Source organism: Homalodisca vitripennis, chromosome 3 (assembly GCF_021130785.1).
Source record: "Homalodisca vitripennis isolate AUS2020 chromosome 3, UT_GWSS_2.1, whole genome shotgun sequence".
NCBI lineage: Eukaryota > Metazoa > Arthropoda > Insecta > Hemiptera > Cicadellidae > Homalodisca > Homalodisca vitripennis.
Genome location: NC_060209.1, coordinates 154,557,531 through 154,583,494, shown reverse-complemented (window position 1 = coordinate 154,583,494; position 25,964 = coordinate 154,557,531). Strand labels below are relative to the sequence as shown.

At 35.0% G+C, this 25,964-nt stretch overlaps 1 pseudogene; it reads right to left on the bottom strand.

Moving 5' to 3' along the window:
• LOC124358414 overlaps positions 1-25,964 on the bottom strand; it is a 230,551-nt pseudogene that overhangs the window by 169,817 nt on the left and 34,770 nt on the right.

Sequence of the window (25,964 nt, the reverse complement as noted above, 5' to 3'; positions counted from 1 at the left end):
TCTCCGGCTTTCAACTTTTAAGGGTCCCATTTACATAAAGCGGCCCCTTACCGGGCTTGGGATGGTGGTCTAGTTGCTTATTCTGCCTTGTTGGGCCTTACTAGTGTCATTTCGGCTGATCCTAATCTCATACACTAATTCACTACCGTCACAGTGAGATATGATCGTAAATCACACCAAGATGGACACTGTATGATACCATTATGTGGTATAGCCAGGAATCTCTATAAAGGCGAATACAAATTTTATATTTTATTCTGCAGTAGAATGTATTTGGAATTCTACCATTACTAAATACCCTTAATTGACATCTATGTGTAGAAGCTTAAACATAAAACTAATGTGGTGCAACCAATTTTATTTGTGGTTTTGAAAGTATTTTTTTAGATATAAAAGGCATTTTTTATTCTTCCTCAATTTTTATTTATTTCAAAACCGCTTTTGCCGGTTTAGGCATCATCAGTTATTGTTTACAGAAAAACACATGTATAAAATAGAATTAAATTTAAAACTAATTGTAAAGACCAAAAAAATAATAAATTATAAAAGTATTATGTAGAAAAAATATGGTTTGCAATTCATAATTTTTTAGTTTAAATTTTAATTTTTTATTATTTTTTAGTTTAAATTCATGGCCATTTAAGATAATGACTTCCTTAAGCCAGAAAAAGTACAAAATATTTTTGATTACTCCATGAATAATTCTAGGCATTCAAAGTAAGAAATTAGGTAATTTGTTAAGTAATCAGTGAGTGCCAAAAAATGGTCAAAGATAAATATGTGAATTTTTACTGTAAGTACGTGAGCTGCAGTTTCAAGGAGCGAAATGATTTTATGAATTATTCATATAATTGTCTGATTACTTAAAATTTAAGAAAATTACGAGATTTTTTAATAACATGTTAATATGAGTCATAGATAACTAGTCATGATCGTTTTATACAATAATAGCTAACAGAAGTTAATTATTTTATAAATAAAAAAAAGAGGCTACACCCAGTTATTTTTCATGGACACACTATAAACAGTTCATATCCTTGACAGTTGATTTTGGGCCTAATAGTAGATAACCAAAAATTCTGCTCCAAATTTCTAGCACTTCTCGTGGAATAAGAGAATTTTCTGTATATCTACCTTGAGATATCATAAACGGGCGGTGGCCAAAATGTTCTGTCAAAAAACCTATTTCAATCGTAAACCAATTGCCCCGTTTTAATAACAACAACGTAATCACCAAACTGTCACTAATATTACATATTGTTTTGGAGCGTGAACGAACATTTTCAGAGGAAAATATAAGGATAAATATTATTATCTTAGGGTTTTTTATGCAGTATATTGTTGAAGACACTTAATACATTATGTAGTATAATATTTTTTTAATATTTTGCAATAAAATTGCATTCACCGAGTATAAAGGGGTTCACGTGTTGAAGAGTGCCTTTATAATTAATTCTTAACTATGAAAGGCATGTTAGTGTTCTTAAAGTGGTAACTTCAATAGCAATTTCATTTACAAAACAATGTAGTCTTCAAATATAGCAATCAGACATCCGAGTTCATAAATTTAAAATTATTATATACGTACAAATTCGTAGATTATGTAATTAAAATCGTACACGTATCTGGTCACAGTTATAGATTTGGCTTAAACTAAATTAAGGATAATTTAAATTTTAAATGAGCAGTACTGTAAACAGCTTTTGGTTGCGTACAATAATTATGAAACTCTCGACGTACAGATCTAAGATACAATAGGCCAGTTCACGATTTGAAGGCCCTATCTATCACTCATCACACGGTTTTATAAGTAAAGTTGTAACGCGTAGACTTCACACCTAGAGACCGGGCGGCGCGGCGGCGGCGCGGTGGCCGTGTGGTGTTTAGGTATTAATTAGTGAAGGGAGGCCAGAGCCAGGTGTGGCTGCGATCAACATAGGGCTTCCAATTACTGCAATCCGGGTCGTTATATCCAGTTGTCATATGAATGCCGGGATTAGGCGGCGTGTTCCTGGATTACCGGCATAAATAGGCCCAGTCACACACGGGTGGGGAAGGGGGAGGGGGTATTAGCCGTCTAGTCTCGTCTGAGCCCGTCTGAGTCTTCAATTAATTCAACCGGTTTCGATCACGTACGAACTTCCCGTCGCGTAGCGTCGCGACAAGTCACACCCATATGGTTCGGTGGCACTTCAATGATATTCACTCAGTTTATGGTACAGACAAAATTACAAATAGATGAACAGTCCAAGTTATTCTGTCTCCAAATCCCCCAATTGCTTGCGAACAGCCTCATTCTCGTTTAAGACACCAGTAATATCTAGTTTCAAAATTTGATCAATACGAGCACTCGCGTGTAGTAGTATCCTTCCTAGCTCAACGGAACCGGCCGATTCTACTTTCCGCCATTGGTAGACCAAATGACGCCAAATTCAAATGATCTAGATTACATTATTGTTCTGCAAAAGATTTTAAATGCTGCTGATATTTTTTAATTGTATACTTCTCTCTAAATGATCAATTGTTTTCTATTGGACTTTCATTCATTATCATACAATATAAATAATGTTGGCAAGATAAAAGAACTGCAGCAAACAGTTTGCTTAGCATAAACACGTAGTTTACAAAACAATAAATAAAAAAAAAGAATAACTCTGGATTATTGCAACTAAATCACGTTAGCAAAAGTTTTGATAATTAAAACTATAAAAAATGTAAATAAATTGAAGACTCTTGGAGCAACTGTAATTTTTTTAATATTACAAAATTTTAATAAAAACAATACTTTTCCAAATGGTTAATTTTTTGGACGAGGTCTTTCGAAACCAAAAGTTTCATCATCAGGCGACTCAACAAATTTGTATTGTTTTTATTAATATTTATTAATATTTAGCGTAAATAAAGATTAATAGCATTAGTTTATTTATCTCAGATGATACTTTGACATTCATAGTCAAACGCCATCAGCCAATCAAAAACGAGGTTCCTAACATAGCGTTACTCAAGGTGTAGTACCCAATTAACGCTCATAGCTGAATAAGAAGAAATAAATCATGTAAATAATAATAAATAAATCCTGTCATCATAATGTGAGTTGTCCGGACCTGGTAGGTATAGTCGGATTATAAAAAGATACATAAAATACACATTTGTTGCAATATACAACGGTTAAATTATAAACAGAGCTGTTTCGTCACAGCTTATTACCTCAGGAACCGGGGTTCAAGACAGGTTTAAAAATCGTAAATTAATGAATAATTATCTTATTCAAATGGTTATGCAATTAAGTGTTTCAGGTCAGAAATGTAAATGATCTTTTATACAAATAGCATGTTTTGTAATTCAATCAGTAATATGCTTTTAATTAACATGACGAAATTACGACAAAACATTTATCCGATTTACCAAAACATAGGACGAGGATGTAGCAAGATTACTACATTAAGTCAGACACGTTTTATTAAACCAGTATAAGATACCAGTATCTTAGCCACAATTACAAAGCATGAGGCTTTATGTTCGCCAATGCCAGACACTAATGAGCTCAGGACATTACTGAAAGAGACGGCACAGAAAGAGATGTTTAAAAGAATACAGAAGTGACGTTTAACACAATACTCCCGACTGGATAAGTAAGTGTTACCAACCCCCTGGCCCTCGCCGACGAGGTCATTACGTTGGCGACATTGTCGTTCTTGCTCGAGCTACCAACAATACTAATTGTTTATTTCCTCCAGCTGCTATTGAGCTCGATTAATGTTTAGATACAGTTCTTTATCCTCTTTTCCTCCTCCTATTGATCCGTACGTCTTGGGAGCTTTCATTTCTATTAAGAATATATACATTAGTTTAGAGTATTATAAATAAATTGAAATTATTCTAAAAGTTAAACCAGAAAACTTTCTATAAAATAATATGAAAAACTTTAAAGCAAAACTATATCATTCATGAGCATTGTCGTTCAGCACAATTGATATATTTTTGTACCAATATTTTTAGAGCCAAAATCGAATGTATTATCTTAAACCTAGAGTATCCAAAATTTCGACCATATAAGAATACGTAAAAGACTTTTAAAAAGAACAAAAAAGAATAGTATAAAATCTTCAAAATTATTATCTTGATTGACTATGACTATAACAAAGTTATACAAAGATATTAGTTATAACAAAGAAATTAACATATGTACATAAAATAATGTCATTAACTAGGCCTACACTAATGGTTAATGAGCTTCGCGAAGTTTTGACGGGGGCTTAGGCCTATGCTAAACACATAGACTGTGGCAGACGGTATATTGGGCGAACAAAGGTGTTATACTATTTAATATCACTCAGTATAATGTTCTACAATGTAATATGTAATATCACTCTATGCAATGAAATGAAAGTGTTAATGAATAAGTATAAAACCCCTTCACCACAATTGGGCTTACGTATATAAACAATTAACGTTTCAAATTTGGTTTGCAAAAATGGTTTCTTAATGGTAATAAATTGTTTTGAACACTATATGTATCGTATAAGACATTTCACTATATATCACTTTTCATCATTATAAGTTCAAATCTACAGATATAAAATAGACATTATACAGAAACCTAATCTCCTTTGGCCAGAGCCACATGTATAAGGGGGAATGAATTAATGTCTTTCCAGGCCTCAGAAATCGAATTGCGAAACAGTAAAAGCCGAATGTCCAGCCCGGCTACATACAATATTCACGGGAAAGGACGGCCAATCTTTTATAAGAGCTTTCTGAGAGAATTGCTCCCCTCCTGCTGCCCGAGCCATCCATTTCCCTTTCACTTAACTTGTATTAGTCTACCAGGATACGGCCTAATGTATAAGTTATTTCCTTGGATTCTGTTTTGCTTTCTACCACGACACATCACATCATTTACTTAAAGTTAATGAATCCATTATAAAAGTGACAACTAAAACTGTTCTCTTATTATAAATTTACGTTTTTCAAAACAAACTTCTAATACTCATATGTGTATATTTTTATACAACGATTTGTAGATTGTATAAAAATTGCTTGTGGGAACACTCGTAACAATGATTAGTGTACCCATTATTCCAAAGGAGTTGTTTAGAACTTATTTTGTTCTGTTGTTTTCTCATCCCATTAATAATGTATGTTTAACATGTAGCCGATAACAGCTAAGCTGACAAATATTTTATGTACTATAGTTTACTTAAAAATATACCCAAGCATTATATAAGAAAAAAACTTTGTTTTCAACAGTAAAACAATTAATAAGCATGGCTTGTCTTTAAAATGATACTATTAATGCACATATCCTTAAGTATAGAAAAGAAGATACAGAGTTTTAGAGTAATAGTCACTTACAGGCTGAAATACTTATATTTTTTCGGGCCAGTGTAACGTAGAATAAAATATGGCGTTCACTTTAGTATTCTCTATTATAGTATTTTCTACAGTACACATTTTGCTTACTGCTTAAAGCTAAGTGTAGAAAACGCGTTATAGTCCCAACTTAACATCTCATAAAAGTTGTTTTTAATTTCTCATATCCACTCAAATCCAGAAGAAATCTGCATCTACCAAGATCGAGGACGAATTCACTCGGATTAAAAGAGGTTAAAAGCGTATCCGCGACATATCTGCATGTTGTCCGTACATCGGCATAGCAGTAACATTGTGTATTGTTTGACATTCATCGGTAAGAAATTAATGCATGTTTAAATAGATTGTGCTTAGAGCAATGCGTTCATGAACCTTATTGAAGTCATTGAGGGAGAGTTGGAGAAATGAACTTTGGAGACGAAAAGAATGTGTCCAAATTGTCCCAATATTCTGAGACAAGACAAACTTTACGCACAAACAACTGACAAACAGCAGCTCATGTAGGAAGCAGCCTGACTTGACACCGAGAAAATCAGAAGGAACGACCCATTCCAACAACGCGACCCAAAGCAGATTCAAATGTAGCATCGTGTGGTGGAGGACTACTGGAGGCTATCTACTAGTAGGGACAACTACTGGAACGCCTACTGCTTGGTTCTTTGAAGCGAAATCAGGCCAGTTGTATCTCGACCAACACGAATACTGGCTTCCAGGTACTGGTCTGCTAATTGATGAAAGCGAAAGTAGAAATGAACAAAATAAGACTGAAATTTCCTTACAAAGGTTCTAAGAACTTCTTAACTCCAGCGTGGCGGGTTGCCATCTTGACTACCGTTACTGTAGTTAAAAAAAAAAAAATATTGTGGCTGATCGTAATATCGGACGAACCCTATTCTTACCATACCATATCCTACTTTCCTGTCTTTTCAGTTTGAGACACATCCTGCAATGTCGTAAATACCGTTTATACATCCATTAAATCCCTCTCGAGGCTCTGAGGATTTTTGAAACACCTTTCAACCACACACGTACCAGAAATAATAATGTACGTCGTGTAAGACCTCATTTTACGATTATCAACAAGTACTTTCGAAACTCTTTAAAGCTTTAACCTTAGGAAACTCTAAGGTGGGTAGTTTGAAACACATGTTCTTGAATTAAATATTTTACAATTTCGTATCGTGTTATCAACTTTTTATATATTTTTGTCGTACAAATTCATTGAAAATGTATCTTTATTTAACCAGAAAAATAAACTTAACACAGTTTTGACGATGTAGAGAAAAAGTACCTTCGAAACTCTTTAAAGCTTTAACCTTAGGAAATTCTAAGGTGGGTAGTTTTAAACATGTTCTTGAATAAATTAAATGTCTTACCATTTTATATCATATTGGGCAGCTTTATTTTTGCCCTACCAATTGATTTAAATTTATTAACCAGAAAAATAAACTATTTACAGTTTTGACGATGTAGAGGAAAATAGTTGGTGCGGATGCGGAGCAGCCAGCAGCACTTAGAGTGTGCGAGTGTTGATGGCACAACTTGGCTCAATCCATTACAAGCCACCTCCATTAGACCCATTAATGGATTGAGAGGAGCCGCACATGGGACCTGCATCGCACTTGCCGTCTAATGTTCTACGCCCGAAATCTTTTAAATATCTTTTAAATAGCCGCCATTTTTGTGGTAATTTACCACAGTGGGTGACAGGTTCTTTAGATTCGCCTTCTGAAAAGATCTCACAAATGCTATAAACGAATTTTTTTTTCTGTGTCAGTATAAATCATGACATATAAACATGGATCACCAAATTTATTTTATGTACTTACCTAAAGTTTTTGATCTACGTATAATTGTTGCCAAATCTTGCAATCCAATCTGCAACAGAAAACCACTAATTTTATTTATACTGTAGCAATATTATTATAGTTACACTAAAAGTACACGTAATAATTTAACCATGAACTTAATAAAAAATTACCAAGGTAGGAGTACACTATACCACGTGCACTAGAATTGGATGCAAAATGTATACCTCATTTCAACAGGCCAGATATATGAAACAATGTCTATGATTACCCATCAGATTATTGTAAAAATGCTCGCTAATGTTCATCCAGATCCATCGAACTCAAGGGTACTCATATAGAAATGTTGCTTCGTGCGAAAGTTAGGTCTATTGGTCAGTTCTTTCTCGAGATATCGTACGGACGGACAGACAGAAGGCTTAACTGACGCTCAGCCAAACAATTACAAAGCCCAGTCTAAGGCTAAACAAAGTATCACATTATAAGATTACATTGTTTATAGCCCTGTTATTTAAAATATCTTACATAAAATATTAAATGATAAATATTACTCGTCATTATATGTCTTTTTGCCTTATAAGGCATTTAAATCGTAAGTTCAGAACTATTCCTTATAGAGTAATTTACTAATAATAAACACAGTCGTGTCAGAAAATACAAATAATAGAAAATCAGCGAACTATATACCAAATATTTTTAAATTATTCCTTTTGAAATTCAACATATTTACATGGAAAATTCTCCACACTTTTTATTTAAACAATTCGGATTATCAATTATAACATATAAAATCATATAAATAATATGACAGTGTTAATGCAAATCGAACTTGTTTTTCTTGATGACAAGGTAATGCTATTCGACCATAATATTTATTATTTTTAAGATAAGATCGTGTTGTAGCGTTTTAATAAATTTCATAGATGGCATAAAAAATATAAAAACTACGGGCAAGGATTGAATATTTTTTAAAGGAAAAATTCAGAACATGCGTACAATCGTTTCCGTTTGACGTAAGTCGACGCATGTGTTTTAAAACACTAGCACGCAAATTGTATGATAGCCATGTCAAATAAAACATCCATCGTTATACATTCGGCGGAAATTTATCTTAAAAACAATTACGCTCATTAAATTTTTTATTTCATATAAACTGGGTATTATACATCCGAAATGGTGTCCGTAAAGAGAATTGAATCAAACTTTGAATGTACGTCAGGTGCGCGTGTGACCGGCTAGATGTGAAGACTCTCCAGAGCAAAAACTAGTACATTACACTACACTCCATCCAAACTACCTGCTGTTAATGCTCTAGACATACAAATCGGGTACTCTGAAACACTACTGTATTTCTATAGACGTTGGATGTGTACACTACTTCTAGCTAACTCAATTCGATAAAACGGGTTCCTATCGTTAATTAAATCATTGCAAGTAAGTGTTCACAGAACTTTGCATTTACATTAATAAAATGTGTAAAGTCACAGGCCCTCGCTAAAAACTACCGAGTCGATATTTTAAACAAGAATTTCACTACCACTGTAGTTGATTCTGCATTGTGTAAAATAAAAGGAGAGTCAGAAATTTGAGTTTTTTTTTTTTACTTTTTCTGGTAGACTCTCAGTATTACGATTTTCACATTGTCAACATGTTAATATTGAATATGTTAAAGGGGTTTGAAGAATTGTCACAAAAGATCATCCTATAACTCACATTCGGAGAGATATGATCATATTATATAGACATCAGCATGTCTAGCTCAGTTACATGTGTGATCAGTAGCGAAGCACAATAGTAACACTAACCAAGCTCAGTTTAAGTTCAGTGAAGATTCTGGACGTAACTTACAGTTCAGCAGCTACTCATCAGTTACCACGGCAAGGAGTGTACCACTTTTGCAAGGAGGGTACATCTTATAGAGAAGATTCTGTTACATCTAATATAAAATTATTGTCATTAAACCGGTTCTTTGCTTTCATAAAGACATCTAACCTTCTAATCTCTCATATGGCTGAGATACACTTATATGCGTGTGACATTGGCAAAAAGAATTCAATTTTATTGCAAAATGTGATCATTTATGTAGAAAAGAACGAGAAAAGGATTGAAATAGATCGGTAATCCTCTAATACACATCTCTCGGTTAGAACGGTAGTAGGTGAATTATCGCTCGCTTATCTCTGACCGTGTAGTAAGTCTTAAAATCCACTGGATATAAGAATTGTATGTACATGACCTTTGTGACCCAACTGAGAATTAACAAATTCAATAAATCTTTAAATAGTTGCAGAGTTGTAAAGTTCTTGCTACATATAACTAGCTTGGAGGTTTAATACTATTTGCCACAAAGAATCCAACACATAGAGCTTTTAGTTTTTAATTGTATACTTTCATTTAGTATATTAAAACAGGTTTGAATATTATGTAGTTTATTTACTATTATTCTAGGTATTCTCTGTGGAGGAGGGTTGACCTACATAGAGTTTTATGCCTTAAGACCTTTAGATGGAATTTTAAAATAATATGTTTTTATTTTTCATGGATAATACTTGGTAAGAAGGAGCTGGTGAAGAGCGCAAAATGAACCGTTCTACCTCTTGGAAGTTCCTAATTTTCTTCAATATCAACTTTAGGGACTAATCTATCGAAATGAACCCGTGTTTTCCTATTTAATATTGAGATTTCGTTACAGTACACAGATAGTGTATACGAGAACATATGCGAAATGTTGAACAAGTACGGTTGTATCAATTATAAACTTATAACATGACGGGTGTGTTTACACTTTCCTGGTTTCATGTTTCTGCCGGTGTTTGAAATTTTGCCGGAAGTGAAAATACACTATTTAATTGGCTGAGCTTTAGTTAAGCCGTCAGTGCCTGGAGCTGGAAAAATTTCAATTCTGTCTGTCCCTCAGCAAGATATCTCAAAAACGAGCTGACCTATAGACTTCAAATTGTGCATGAAGCTTCATTTCTATATGAGGAACATAGAGTTCAAAGATGCTACATATTACTCCATGGGGTATGGCTGAGCGTTAGCGAATATATTTTAATTGGTTTTATGGGTAACTATAATGGCAACGAGAAAATTGTACTATAAATTGCGGAATACATAAAATTGTATACAAATTCAATACACCTATAAACGACTTAAAAATGTGACATGATAACACATGTAACTATTGCAACACATACATCATTTTATAGTGACTTGGTTTGTAGATGTTATAGAATATTTATAGGCGTTGTTTGTATGAAACCTAATTTAATGAACAAAAATCTGAATGTATCATATGGTTAGATATGATGAGAAAGATTTCATATGGAGACTTTAAAGTTTGCAAGAAACTTCATTCGTCCAAGATGAGTTCCATGATACGTCATTTTCGTGTCAAATTGTTTTTGTTGTATGATTGTCTACCTGTCTGCAGGTTATGTCGAGAATGAAATGCGCTATGACATGCTATGAGATATGACATTTTGGATAAAATCTCAGTGAAGCCTGTTACGCTGTGATTGTTACGCTTAAATTGTTATACTGTAACATTTAATAATTGTTAAACTATATTGTTATGCGTTTCATATACACGTTATAACACTGGTTGATTCTAAATGTATTAAAAACAATGCAATTATTATTTATATTCATTGCCCGATGGGTTAACCTTAGGATAAAACCACGGTATTAAGTATTTCTATCTGCATAACCTTGTGTGATTAACCAGTCGACCGCCCGTTAGAATACCAAATGAGGAGCAATTAGGAATTGGCCCTTAATCAGAGAGCATGGGCTGTGCAATCATTAAACAAACAATGCACCAGTGACAGTGGCAATCAGTCGACAATCAGAACAATAATGAGTGTGTACAATTGCTCAGTACAGATGGTTATAACCTCTACTGTCTTCTGATCATCTGCTTACAACTGTACTTGAATTTTAATATTGATGGGTTTTAGTTTCAAGTTTTGTAGATCTGTAGGATCAAATATTAATAATACAAAACAATAAAGTTAAAAAATGTATATTCTAAGAAATAACAATTGTTTTAGTAAAACATCCTTCTTCATACAATTACATTGACGTTGTGTTTCTTTGTAGTTACAGCGTTTAATTGTCATATATATTTTTCGTCATCAAATTTAAGACTTACAAAAAGCGATCAGATTACAAAAAAAAGCCGTACAATAAAGACGAGGGGGTTTTTTAAGTAGGGGGAATGCCTTTACCTACATAGTTGGGACTCGCTCCGTTCAACACAGCGAATACCCAATAAACCCCCTACTGGCTGTGGGTATTCAAGCCGGAAAACGTTTTCAGGATTACTTCATTCCTGGCTTCAAGTCTTACGCCCTAAGAGAACCGTGTTACTTTTCCAGGAGCTTAAGGGCCAGCCAGGCGACCCCTTCGTTTCCCGCGAAGGACAATGTGGGCAAACGCAGAAACGGCTTTCCACGTGTCCTTGCTTCGCAACACTATCCACAATCCGGATTCTGCCGAGACATCACCCATAGTGGAGACAAACGTTTTCTGTGCTTGGTAAAACGCCCGAGCTCGAAGAACGAATGTTAAGCGTCATCATCGTTATCCGGGCAGTGCGCCCACCGAGGTGACCCGACATCCTCCATCCAGTGAAGGCACTTCCTGAAATAGCCGTGCTCCGTCAGGAACTGACAGAGGTAAAAGTTAATATCCCTGTGAACAGGATTCATTCAGGCGTTCAGGCTTCTGACGCGACGAAAGTTCCAACGACTGTCGGTAACCTTCGTCTACACTTTTGCTGCAAAACTTGCATAGTTTCTCTCCTCGCTGATCCCTACGTTTATTTTCGAGCCTGCTCGGAGACAAGGCGAATTGATCGATCGTCTAAACGGCGACCAGGACGAGGGGAATGTCTCCAGCCACAACCATGATCGACATACACGAGACCTTGCGGTATGTGCAGGCGACCCTAAGCACTACTCTCCGCTGGACTAGGAGCACGCGCTTATTATACTTTTGGGCCACTTGACACCCGCCCACACTGTAATTGACCGTACAGAATTGTGGCGTTTACGGTGGGCCGGCTACATTTCCCATCTATCTGCAGAGTGACGTTACAATCCTTGCTGCCTTGTCGCACACCACCTTAATGTGTTCCCAGTACCGCAAGCGGCATTCGACCATCACACCCTAATACCTCGCTGCAGTCCTTATCTGGACCTTCGACGATACCCACAGTCTTGGGAATCACGGTGGGTATTCTCCGTCAGGTGAGCATGACGAACTGTGTTAAAAGTTATGTTAGTCAGGTAAACACTGCCAGTCAGCCTGATATTGTTTGTGTTCCACACATGGACACAACCTAATACTTATAAACATTAATAAAATATAAAATAAAGGATCATTTTGAGGTACGATCACCAATTTTCCTGGATAAAGTTATAGTCAGTTTAGAAACAGCTTCGTTGTGTTTTGTCTGATATTTCGATACTATATAGAAGACATTTTTTCTAATTTCTTAGTTTTCGGTTATTCCTGATTTCCACTTTCGTCTCCAATAGGGTGAAAAAATTTTCCTCTATACTTTTCTCTATTATCAATAAAATAAAAAAAACGCTATTGTTATAAAAAATAATATTTATTTATTTTTTCGGAGTATATGGTTGATACCCCTATTTCGATGCAAGTAGTTATACTATAATAATTATTGCAAGACAAATATTTATTCCAGTTTTCCTGAATAGCCGTTTAGACCTCAACATCATTTCGAAGAATCAATATGTCCTAGATGCTGTGGCAAATCTACCGTTGATATCATTTTCTTCTCTCATAACTACGCCCGAATATTCAAATTCTGCCACGCTCTCAAATTCCACATCCATAGTGAAATAATTATTAGAAATAAAATAGATCTCATCGTTATATGCTACAAAGTGTATTACAAAACGTTTCGAGGATTGAAATCTATCCTCTTCATCAGGTGTTAGCACATACAAAAGAGATGTAAAAAGAATATAAATAAAATGGGTTAAATTCACCAGAATCTCTTCTTCTGCCTGGACTTCAAGCGGGTGTCGTGTATGTTTGACCTACTTTCATTATATCTTTCTTTTGTAATATAACTACCTTTACATCTGATAAAGAGGATAGATTTCAATTCTCGAAACTGTGTGTTATACATTTTGTAACATACAACAAAGGCAAATGTCCGAAATCCTATTATGGTATATTCTTCCAATATTATTCCAATTCTTCATCGTCCATAACAAAGAAAAGAGATTTATTCGTAAAAAGTGGGTGATATAATGGCTGATAGTTGAGAAGATCCACTAAATTTAATAGGAACACTGACTGATAAGAGATACAAAGTGCGGTGGAATTGTTAATACACAGTTTTACTTCTTTTTAAATCATATACTTAAAATTGGTTTCGGTTTTATTCCACGATCAATTTAAACAATGGTAGTACAAATTACTACCGATGCCAAAATTGGTGGTAAAAGAGAGTGATCCTTTAACAAGAGATACGGAGAGGTCCACGGCAATGGCTGATTGGTGCAGGAATCGATGTGATTGGACCAAGAGTCACTTTATCGAGCTGACAGCAGCTGACCAGGAAATTAACTTCACATTGAGGAGAGGGCTGTCGGTGTCACACAGCCAGAGTAGCGCGAGTCCAGATCTCAGCTGTTTTGGTTACAGCGAGGTAGAGAGCTTATCCAAGGTCGTATTTGTAAAATACTGTCTTATCAAGTTACAAGCATAGCAAACTATGCTCGTGTTGTGGTAAACACTACCAGCAAATATCTACACAGATATGGACTCAATCGTGAGTTTACAATACACACGGCAACATTCTACATTTCCAGAAACAGAGCTTGGAATGTTGTTACAAATATTTGTGATTAAACGTTGTAACAAACCACATATTAAAAGGGGAAAATAATGCAGTAACGGAAACAAATATATTCACACAGATCCACAGTTTGTTGGGATTATTTTTATTTGCTTTTTTGTCTCCCATTAATATTTCCATTGGTGTTAAAAACTGCAATTCCATAGCTATAACAGTTCTATTCATGATTACTACTTTTTGTAGTTCTGTAACACTAAAAGATTATGATTTTGTGCTAGATTCGTGAAATTTGGAATGATTGGATTCATTGCCTAAACACAACAGGAACAGTAAAATTTCCCAATGTTCATCATACAGTTATATTAACAAAAAATTGTATTTTTTCTTACTTCTAATAGTATGTAAAAGAGTTATACGAATGTATTTTTAATTTTTTATATAAAACTATGGATTCAAATTATGGATAAATAATGCAATATTTTAGATCTCTGATATCAAAATATGCAATTGTGTACACGTCAAAATATTTTAAAACTATAGAATTTATAACCGTAGCTGGCATGATGTTATATTATTCTTAAATTGGATTATAACATGCGCTGGTATACACCAAAGAGACAGATTTAAACGTTGCTCTGGGGTTTAAGAATTAACAAACATACACAAGAATTTATAATATAAACGCACATAAGCGTTAACGTACGTTTAAAACATTGTTCTTTTAATGGTTGATACTGGTTGGTACAATAAAGTTGGTACAATGTCGTATGCTGCTCGGTAAATGAAAAATTAAAATTTAAAAGCTTTACATAATATAATCTTATTTATACTCAATGAAACTTGTACAGAATAATACACAACATTCGTAATCATAACATTTATACACAAAATATTAAATTTTGTTCAACAGAGGGTCAATGAAAATGAAATTTACTCTCCATTTAACAAATATAATAATTTTTATGAAGGATTGACATATTAAGCTAGGTGGTTATTTTGGACCAATTTCAACATTTGATTGAAACGACATTTAAAATTGGAATCCATCATATCAATAAGAAATCGGTTCACATAACTTCATATTTCTGGCTCGAATACTGGAAAACAACATCGACCATAATTAATAATAAATAACTAAAAGGTATTTAGAGCGAAATCTCAAAATGTGAGTTGTTATTTTTACAGGAATAAAACGACAAAGATAAGTGGCTAGCTAGTCGTACAAACAGAACAAAGTAACTCACTTTTGTCATGCCACTCCACAGTTATGAGTCTCGTCTTACCGCAAAGGATACTGTTTCTATGAAATACAGTGTTCATGTATTTTTTATAAAGTGTTTTTAGAATGTACTGTCAATTTCGACAACTAAGAAATTGTTGATTATCCTGTACATCTGATTCATCCATCCTTTTTGAAGAAACACGAAAGAGAAATTTATATCTATTAAAGATATTTTACTTATTAACTAAATGTTGATAACATTATATTTATTTTATATGCTCAATGAAACGCAACAAGTACTCACCAATTTTGAGTTGTCTTCACCATTTCAATATGTTTGTTTAGAAATTAAAAAAGACATACACTATGCTTCTTGTGTGCAAATAAGAAAACAAAAACTTTAAATGAAAAAAAAAACTAAGATGGCGAGAAAATGTAATCGTAGGTCGAAAAAAATAAGTGTGTCTACTTTCAAGACTTTAATCTTGTTTTTTTTTACTCAAGTAAATGATTAAATGAATGTCTTGCTTGAAAATTTAATCCGAGGGTGTTAATACTAATGTTACCCTGGAAAGCAGACATGTCTTGCTTTAATCCCGTGTCCAAACAATAATATCTAAGATTTAATAAATTCCAAAACCTAACTTAGAAGTTTTTGGTGCTCCCTATAGGCACAAGGGAAATTATATAGTTCAATAAAGAAAGTATCCATTGAAAACTTAATTTAACTATCTTAAAATTTTAGATGTACTAAACACAGTCTTCGAATTTAGAGTCTTACAGCAATACATATATACATTTTGAAGCCAGTAAAAATACAAAAATCAGAAGTTTTGTTAAAAAAACCTTTGGACAAAATATAAATACATCACTATATTGAGCAACATGTACTACAAAAACAAATTGAACGCCAGTAGTATATTAAAGTACTTCAGTTACAGGACCTACTCGCTTGTCTTATTTGATTTCCTCAAAATAGAATTTATTTATTATGAACTTGCTAATTTTCCTTGCGATAACCTTAAGTGATGAAGGAGATTGTACTACTACTATATGCAAGTAACTGGTGGGGCAGGCGATGTATAAGTGATGCGGGCAATATTCTCAGGAGTAGAAGCTAATTAACAGTTCTTGATTGTCAGGATGTAGCTTTAATGTGCCCTCTAGCGGGCGACTGCTCAAGCTACGACACTTCCTTGCCAGGAAATTAACGTTGCGTTCAAAGACACATTGTACACAGCCAACTTTAGATGAACTGCTATTTTAATAGGTTGACTAAACAACCTTACCATATCGAAAACTGTCACCACTAATTTATATGAGTGATGGATGGACTAATGGTCCGATACTCTTTGCTAATTTTCAAGTTTGTTAAAGTAATGAACACACGTGAAATATTGTTCGATTACTGGAGTTCGGTGCATTCAAACTGTTAAGAGAAATGTTTAATGGTGAGTTTTTCTTAAACCAAACAATTTCAATTTTAAAATATCGTAATTTTTATCATAATCCAATAATTGACTATGACATGTTATTTTTCTAACTGTAAAATGGTTTGTGCGTTCAATATCTATTTTTGTGTTAAGCTTGATCGGTAATGTGGCAAAAGGAAACATGTTTGACACTACTTGTAAATTCGGTATATAATTATTCAATTTGTAACTTTTTAATGGTTGATTCAATATTTTGCCTTTTCAACGTATTTTCAATTTCCTTTTTTCACATTTAGAAAAAGGCTGAATTCTATTTGGTATTGTAATACATAATTAATACACAAAAAATTTAACAGTTATACATATTTTAATAGCGTGTTGAAATGGGTATTTCAAAGTTTTGGATCATGAATGTAACTGAGGCTTATGCTTAGCTTTTTAATGCGCAGTGCACATTAAAACAGTTGCATGATGTTCACATAGTTTAAGTATTAAACAATAGTGCAACAATACTTCTGACAATTCAAAACAAGTTTAGTCGAGTTATGATGTTATTGTAAGTTTGTAATATAATTGACAAAGCACGGTTTAAATTGAATAACTTTTAAGTTATTCCTAAATAAAGTTCATGCTGCTGACAAAGAATCACAGTTTTAAAACAGAAATAAAAGATCAACAAAAGCTAAAAGGAAAACTATACACAAAAAAGTCATACACTACTAATTTTCATCAAAATAGTTAAATATAATAAACATACTACTATTAAATAAGAAACTGATTTTAATACATTTAATTAAGGAACACAATTAAGAACAAGATAAAATTGTAAAACACTAGGTAAAATTTATTGCAAATATAATAAAACAAAATGTTGGCACTAAAAATATTTACAAATAAAAAATTTAGGAAAGTCTGTCTTGGTAGATAAAAATAATTTAAATTCAAATATTTATAAGGAAATCAAATAAAAATAAACCAATCAACCAAGTTATGTAACTTCTTAATATGTTATAAAATGTTAAATAATTTTAATGTTATATCCAAAATAAAAAATATAGTAGAGACATTTAAAAGTTTACTTCTGAATGTTACAAAAATAAGAAATTGCAGTTGACACATGGGGGGGTGGAAATACACGAACGCTCATAAGTTTTAAAATACCTTTTCCAGCTCGTAATAACCAAAAATAGAATAATTCCAAAACATTTAAAATGAACAAATACTTTATCAGATTTTCACGGTTAACAATGTATAAAGGACAAAATAATGACCAACCTGCTCTGAGTCTTATTTCTTTGTAAATCTTTAATTGATTTTTTAAACACCATTTTGAAATTTGATAGAGATAAACTTCTAGTAAATTGTTTGTGAAATTGAAAATATTAAACTAATGTTATATGCATCTAAGGTTTTTTATGAGTACTCTAGAGCATAAACAGACCCTATTTTAAGGTGTTTTACAGTATTTTTAATAACAGTTCATCATTATGGAATACATCGCAAAAACAATGGGATTAGATATGAAAATCTTTAACACAAGTGTCGAGCTGTCACATAGTGTCGAGTTATCCTGCAGTGAGACAGAACGAGTGATTCAATTGGTTGTAGAGTAAAATGTCGGCGCGCCGCATACGGTTAATCTTTAACACAAGTGTCGAGCTGTCACATAGTGTCGAGTTATCCTGCAGTGAGACAGAACGAGTGATGCCATTGGTTGTAGAGTAAAATGTCGGCGCGCCGCATACGGTTAATCTTTAACACAAGTGTCGAGCTGTCACATAGTGTCGAGTTATCCTGCAGTGACACAGAACGAGTGATTCAATTGGTTGTAGAGTAAAATGTCGGCGCGCCGCATATGGTTAATCTTTAACACAAGTGTCGAGCTGTCACATAGTGTCGAGTTATCCTGCAGTGAGACAGAACGAGTGATTCAATTGGTTGTAGAGTAAAATGTCGGGGCGCCGCATACGGTTAATCTTTAACACAAGTATCGAGCTGTCACATAGTGTCGAGTTATCCTGCAGTGAGACAGAACGAGTGATGCCATTGGTTGTAAAGTAAAATGTCGGCGCGCCGCTTACGGTTAATCTTTAACACAAGTGTCGAGCTGTCACATAGTGTCGAGTTATCCTACAGTGAGACATAACGAGTGATTCAATTGGTTGTAAAGTAAAATGTCGGCGCGCCGCTTACGGTTAATCTTTAACACAAGTGTCGAGCTGTCACATAGTGTCGAGTTATCCTGCAGTGAGACAGAACGAGTGATTCAATTGGTTGTAGAGTAAAATGTCGGCGCGCCGCATACGGTTAATCTTTAACACAAGTGTCGAGCTGTCACATAGTGTCGAGTTATCCTGCAGTGAGACAGAACGAGTGATTCAATTGGCTGTAGAGTAAAATGTCGGCGCGCCGCATACGGTTAATCTTTAACACAAGTGTCGAGCTGTCACATAGTGTCGAGTTATCCTGCAGTGAGACAGAACGAGTGATTCAATTGGTTGTAGAGTAAAATGTCGGCGCGCCGCATACGGTTAATCTTTAACACAAGTGTCGAGCTGTCACATAGTGTCGAGTTATCCTGCAGTGAGACAGAACGAGTGATTCAATTGGTTGTAGAGTAAAATGTCGGCGCGCCGCATACGGTTAATCTTTAACACAAGTGTCGAGCTGTCACATAGTGTCGAGTTATCCTGCAGTGAGACAGAACGAGTGATGCCATTGGTTGTAGAGTAAAATGTCGGCGCGCCGCATACGGTTAATCTTTAACACAAGTGTCGAGCTGTCACATAGTGTCGAGTTATCCTGCAGTGAGACAGAACGAGTGATTCAATTGGTTGTAGAGTAAAATGTCGGCGCGCCGCATACGGTTAATCTTTAACACAAGTGTCGAGCTGTCACATAGTGTCGAGTTATCCTGCAGTGAGACAGAACGAGTGATTCAATTGGTTGTAGAGTAAAATGTCGGCGCGCCGCATACGGTTAATCTTTACCACAAGTGTCGAGCTGTCACATAGTGTCGAGTAATCCTGCAGTGAGACAGAACGAGTGATGCCATTGGTTGTAAAGTAAAATGTCGGCGCGCCGCATACGGTTAATCTTTAACACAAGTGTCGAGCTGTCACATAGTGTCGAGTTATCCTGCAGTGAGACAGAACGAGTGATGCCATTGGTTGTAGAGTAAAATGTCGGCGCGCCGCATACGGTTAATCTTTAACACAAGTGTCGAGCTGTCACATAGTGTCGAGTTATCCTGCAGTGAGACAGAACGAGTGATTCAATTGGTTGTAGAGTAAAATGTCGGGGCGCCGCATACGGTTAATCTTTAACACAAGTGTCGAGCTGTCACATAGTGTCGAGTTATCCTGCAGTGAGACAGAACGAGTGATTCAATTGGCTGTAGAGTAAAATGTCGGCGCGCCGCATACGGTTAATCTTTAACACAAGTGTCGAGCTGTCACATAGTGTCGAGTTATCCTGCAGTGAGACAGAACGAGTGATTCAATTGGCTGTAGAGTAAAATGTCGGCGCGCCGCATACGGTTAATCTTTAACACAAGTGTCGAGCTGTCACATAGTGTCGAGTTATCCTGCAATGAGACAGAACGAGTGATTCAATTGGTTGTAGAGTAAAATGTCGGGGCGCCGCATACGGTTAATCTTTAACACAAGTGTCGAGCTGTCACATAGTGTCGAGTTATCCTGCAATGAGACAGAACGAGTGATTCAATTGGCTGTAGAGTAAAATGTCGGCGCGCCGCATACGGTTAATCTTTAACACAAGTGTCGAGCTGTCACATAGTGTCGAGTTATCCTGCAATGAGACAGAACGAGTGATGCCATTGGTTGTAGAGTAAAATGTCGGCGCGCCGCATACGGTTAATCTTTAACACAAGTGTCGAGCTTTCACATAGTGTCGAGTTATCCTGCAGTGAGACAGAACGAGTGATTCAATTGGTTGTAGAGTAAAATATCGGTGCGCCGCATACGGTTAATCTTTAACACAAGTGTCGAGCTGTCACATAGTGTCGAGTTATCTTGCAGTGAGACAGAACGAGTGATTCAATTGGCTGTAGAGTAAAATGTCGGCGCGCCGCATACGGTTAATCTTTAACACAAGTGTCGAGCTGTCACATAGTGTCGAGTTATCCTGCAGTGAGACAGAACGAGTGATTCAATTGGCTGTATGCTATAATGTTGGCGCGGTCATACGTTTAATCTTTAACAAACAACTGTGCCGAGACGTTCATGTCGTCTCATAATATCTTCTATGGTTACTGCAGATGATGATATTTCTTTCTCTTTGCACAACCGTCAAGTTTTAATAACTGCCACAATTTATTACAATGTGCTATCAAGGTGTCTGTCAATAGGAAACTTTTAAGAAAAAGTCCAATTATGTTTAAGTACTGTCTTGGATTTTCTTGAATAAATTAGTTGTGCACTATATATGATTGTTCCATTATTTACTCGATTGTTTATTAAATAAGACAAGAAAAATAGAAATAATTAAAATTGTATTACGCTCGTATTTTATCCACTTTAATTTATATATATATATATATATATATATATATATATATATATATATATATATATATATATATATCGTTCAGTATTTTTAATCAATTATCGCCAACTTTTAAGCTCCCGTAAAAAGTATAATAAAGTGCAATGGATAGAGCAGAATGGAACCTCTCCTGATAATCATTGATTGATATTGAAAAAGTTCTCATAATTACTCTTATTTATGCCAGTCCAAAACAGTGTGTTGTTGACACGCATTTAAAATGTCGTTTACAAAACATAGAAAGGGAGGCTTCGGTCTTAATCAGGTATAATTTACTTTGTTTCAACAATAAATTATGTATACAGTAATAACTAGACGACTTAAGGTTCCCGCTAAGAAAACTTTCCGTAGTGCGTATTTAAATTTATTACAGATAATTTAAAACTAATTTGTTGTTTGCATTTACATTAATAACCGACTGTAGTGAAAAGACTTTGAGTTTTAACCAACGAAAATAATGGTAACTTTTTAATACTTTTTCTGGTAGTGGAATTTGAAATATGTTTTTTTTCTTGTAAATTGTGTACCTTTAAAGTGTGTAAATAATTTCAGTTTTTAAATTTAACATATACCGTGTAACGTCATGCGTACTACAGTAATTTACTTGTTTAAGTACACACAAATTAAAGTACTGTCACATCAGCTTCTAATTATCCACAGGTCTAGTTGGATACGGCAGAGCCTGTACCTCCCCTATTTACTGCCCTGTACACTCTCAATACAAGTTAATTAGAGTACCACAACCCTTTCCAGCTGCTATCGGCGTTGACATTATCACTGCCGCATCCGCGTTGTTAGCAGATCACAAATGCCACGGTCTCATTTGCTGGCATGGTCAGAATAATAGCGAGGCAGTACAAAACTGATTTTCCACAATATATAGTAATAGGTTTATTAATTTCCTAGTCACATATTTACTCTATTTATTATTTAGTCTCTATTTTACTTATTTATTTAATTTCAAATTAATTTAGCCTCGTTACGTTGGCGTACCAACTTTCGTAATTTTACGTACTTAATGAACTTAGTACAGATTCATATAAAATGTAGTGCTTAGGTTTACCTAATCAACTTGGAAAGTGTAAGTCAACATAAAACTTCCTCACACCCAGAAACATGGAGCAGTAATAAGCACGGTGGTTTTTGTACAAATAAGCGGTCACCGATACCTAAATAGAAAAATACTTTTTAAGATTCCCGAGGGCAATTTTTTAAAGTATTACTTCGACAATAAATAAATAGACTCGTCGTCAAACAAAAGTGTAGATGTAGTAGTAAATTTTATTTTTATTTGATTTAGACTACGACAAGAGTTTAACCAAACATTTTACCTAAATGACGAGACGGTGCTAGCTAGATCTTCATACAGGCATTATGGATTTAAGGCGTTAATTAACTTACTTCCCATGTATTCCATCTAACTGGACAAGGGCCGGAATTTTGCTTCTACAACAGGGGAAACATTATGGATGATATTCTGTATAGCGAAATGTTTTAAACAACCCATAAATGGATTACGGACATTAGGAGGGATTGGAATATCTACAAATCATTCATTAACTTATTAATGTCTCGTATTAAGTCTATTATAATGTTGCATGCAAATCGGTCATAAGCCTCACCTGCAAAGCGAAATGTTGCGAATACCTAAAGAATTCGCTATTGGACAGAGAAAAATCTCATCTCTGTAACCCATTCACTCGTACCTTTTTTGTAAACTTGGAGCCTTCATAATGACGGTAATTAAAGACACCTACTTGCATTAGGAAGTGTTCGAAGCATCGTACAGTTTGGTTATGGATATTGGGTGGACTTCTACTATCACTTCAACCCGTTCAACCCTTGTCAACCATAACATGTCTGTCAACTAAAAGCCTACTAAATGAGCATAAATTGAGACCCTTGCCTACATTGAGATGTGTTCTGCAAATCCCAAAATTTGGTCGTGGACATTAGGAGAGAACTTCTATATCTCGAACGACTTCTGTTTTGTACGATGTTCAAAAAATTGGGGTTTAAATATCACATAAGTTTTTTAAATTTAAAAATATAAACTATAAAACACAAATATAGATAAATGTAAATGTAATTTGGATTGCTCGTAATTTTATATTGCAGTATGAGCGAATGTAAATGCATTATTAATATCTATGTTATTAGAGCAAGCTGAAAGTGTGTTTCTGTTGGGCACGGCAGCCCCATCTATCGTCAGAGAGGCCAATTATCTGTCCAGACCCGGCTAACGAGGGTAGAACTCTCCCAGTTTTGCCTAATTGCCCCTGCATCAATGCTGTAAAACAAACTGACCCTGCCCCACCCTTCAGCTTGCTAGAATAATAATTCCCTAATCTGAGTTAAATACTTGGTCGGTTTCAGGCTATTATCGTGACCAATTAGGACAAATCCTGGGGTTTAGTTTGGTCGATACTGTTGAGGACGTAACTTCACCACCCGACTGTAGGCGTTGGAGGTAGCTAAAGTTTCATTAAAATAATAGTCAGAATTTAATATAAAAATGTTTTATCACCCATATAATAATAGCATTTATATTTATTTAAAAAATCATAGATATGTGTATCTATATTTGTGTTTTATTGTTCTCATATTGTTTAGCAATATTTATTTGTTAGCAACTAATTTTCTTCGGGCAGATTTATCTAATTCAATTTGACAATATTAAAACAATGATTGTTCAAAGTCAAATAATGTCGAGACAATTAATCGGCGAGCATCCTCAGAACTTTTGCAATTGCAAAGTGAGCACGATATATCTCAATGGCGAGCTGGCCATTGAGACGGTTGTCTGACATGAAGCATCTGCGTAACCCGCGTGTCGATAGGTGATACGGCACTCGTGAGTAAGATATCGTACTACCACAAACTAAATCTCCTCTAAATGTCTAAAAATGTTCTACTAAAGGGTTGATCCGGCTTAAGAACATTGGTATTTAAAAACACATGTAATTACAAAGTAGAATTACGCCACACCACATGTCGCGTAACCGGCTCCACTGAGATTCGATGCAAAACTTCATTTCATTATTAACAGAACGACAATCATACATTAAAAGGATTTTCCATCCTTCGACAAAGAAAAGAGTGTTATGTCAGCTTACTGAGTGAGAGCCTTCGGGACGCTCAGCCAAATTCCATGGTTGGACATGCACCAACAGATAATATATATCTCTAGATATCTTGCCACATCGTATATTCACATTGTTGTTCATTCAGTTGAATTTAATGTCAGTGTTAAATAATAAAATTCTACTCACCAAGTCACCAAAAAATAGTACGTGTTATTATAGATTGAGCTAATTTAGTAGCTAAACAGATTTTATTGTGAAATTTTGAAAACCTGAGCGGCCCTTTGAATCAGAAACTTGTTTGGTGATAATTCGTGACTCTTTCATGGAAGCAGCGTGGCTCGAAAACAATCTTGACATTAAAACAAATATTATGTATGCATTAAAATTTTAAAATGTACACTTCTTTTAATATTTTCTGAATATAGATGGCAAAATACTAATTGGCCTAAAGTTCTGGCTATCCTCCAGATATGTCATCCAACAGAATGGACGAACAAGAACGGTCTTCAACAGGAGTGAGAATACCACTTCTTCATGACGGATTGAAGACAAAATTTACTGTAGCGAGGTATTCCACTGTAGTTCTGAAATAGTGAAATAATTTTTAATGAGGCGGATCAAAATACTATAAGAATATGATGTTCACTGATAAGGATACGACTGATAGCTTTATTAAATATGTTTATAGAAGAATTATATTAATACATTTTGTGGTCATTGACTGATTTACCACGTAGAGTAGTGCACGAGATGCAGCCTCGATTTGTAGTTTGGGGTGCCTATGAGAGTAAAATGCTACAACAATCTTTTTAATGTATGTTGGATAAGTTTGATAGTAAGCTACATCGGTTATCATTGTAATCTGACGTACCGATTGTATTAATCAATTAATATTAATTGACGTCACTACTTGAACTGAGGTATGGATTCAAGGTCAAGAGGATGCTTCTACAATATGCCGATAAGATAACGCTGGGTCGTTACGCTCCTTATCTCTGACATGTCTGCACTCTAATCACCTGCAATGCCTGGTGATAAACAGATTAATTAAGATCTCTGACCCGCGTCTCTTGAGGTGTGCGTCACCTAATCTCTTCGCTGAATCCTCGTGTGCAACTGAAAGTTAAAAATGAGAAGACATCCCGGACTTCCTTGATTGCAGCAGCGAAATATACAGGTTTAGTGAAGAGGACACTAGGTTGACATCAGTGATGAAGACGATGGAGCACGCTGACTAAATTGACTTTTGAGACAACGATGCCGGATTAAGAGAAGGAAATCGTCGTCTTGCAAATTTGAGAATATGGGGCTGTCAGTCTGACCTTGGCGTCCATCAGCTGTTCATACGAAGTCGAAAGACAAGTACAGGAAGCGGAATGGTAGGTCCCGCTCCTGATAATCAAACTTCGTTAGTCTCGGAGATCAAACAAAAAAAAAATGCCGAAGAAGACTGGTGTGGTGGTGCAGGAGAACCTGAGGGCACGGTGCGATGACGAGAAATACATTAGCGGACGCCGAATAGTAACTGTGGTAAATCAACAAGGGACGGTCGAGCGCTCTGGGTAGACAGCCAGGACGTCAAGGAAGTGGGAAAAAAGTTAGAAAACATCCATTTTGCATAGATCGTTGCTTTGTATT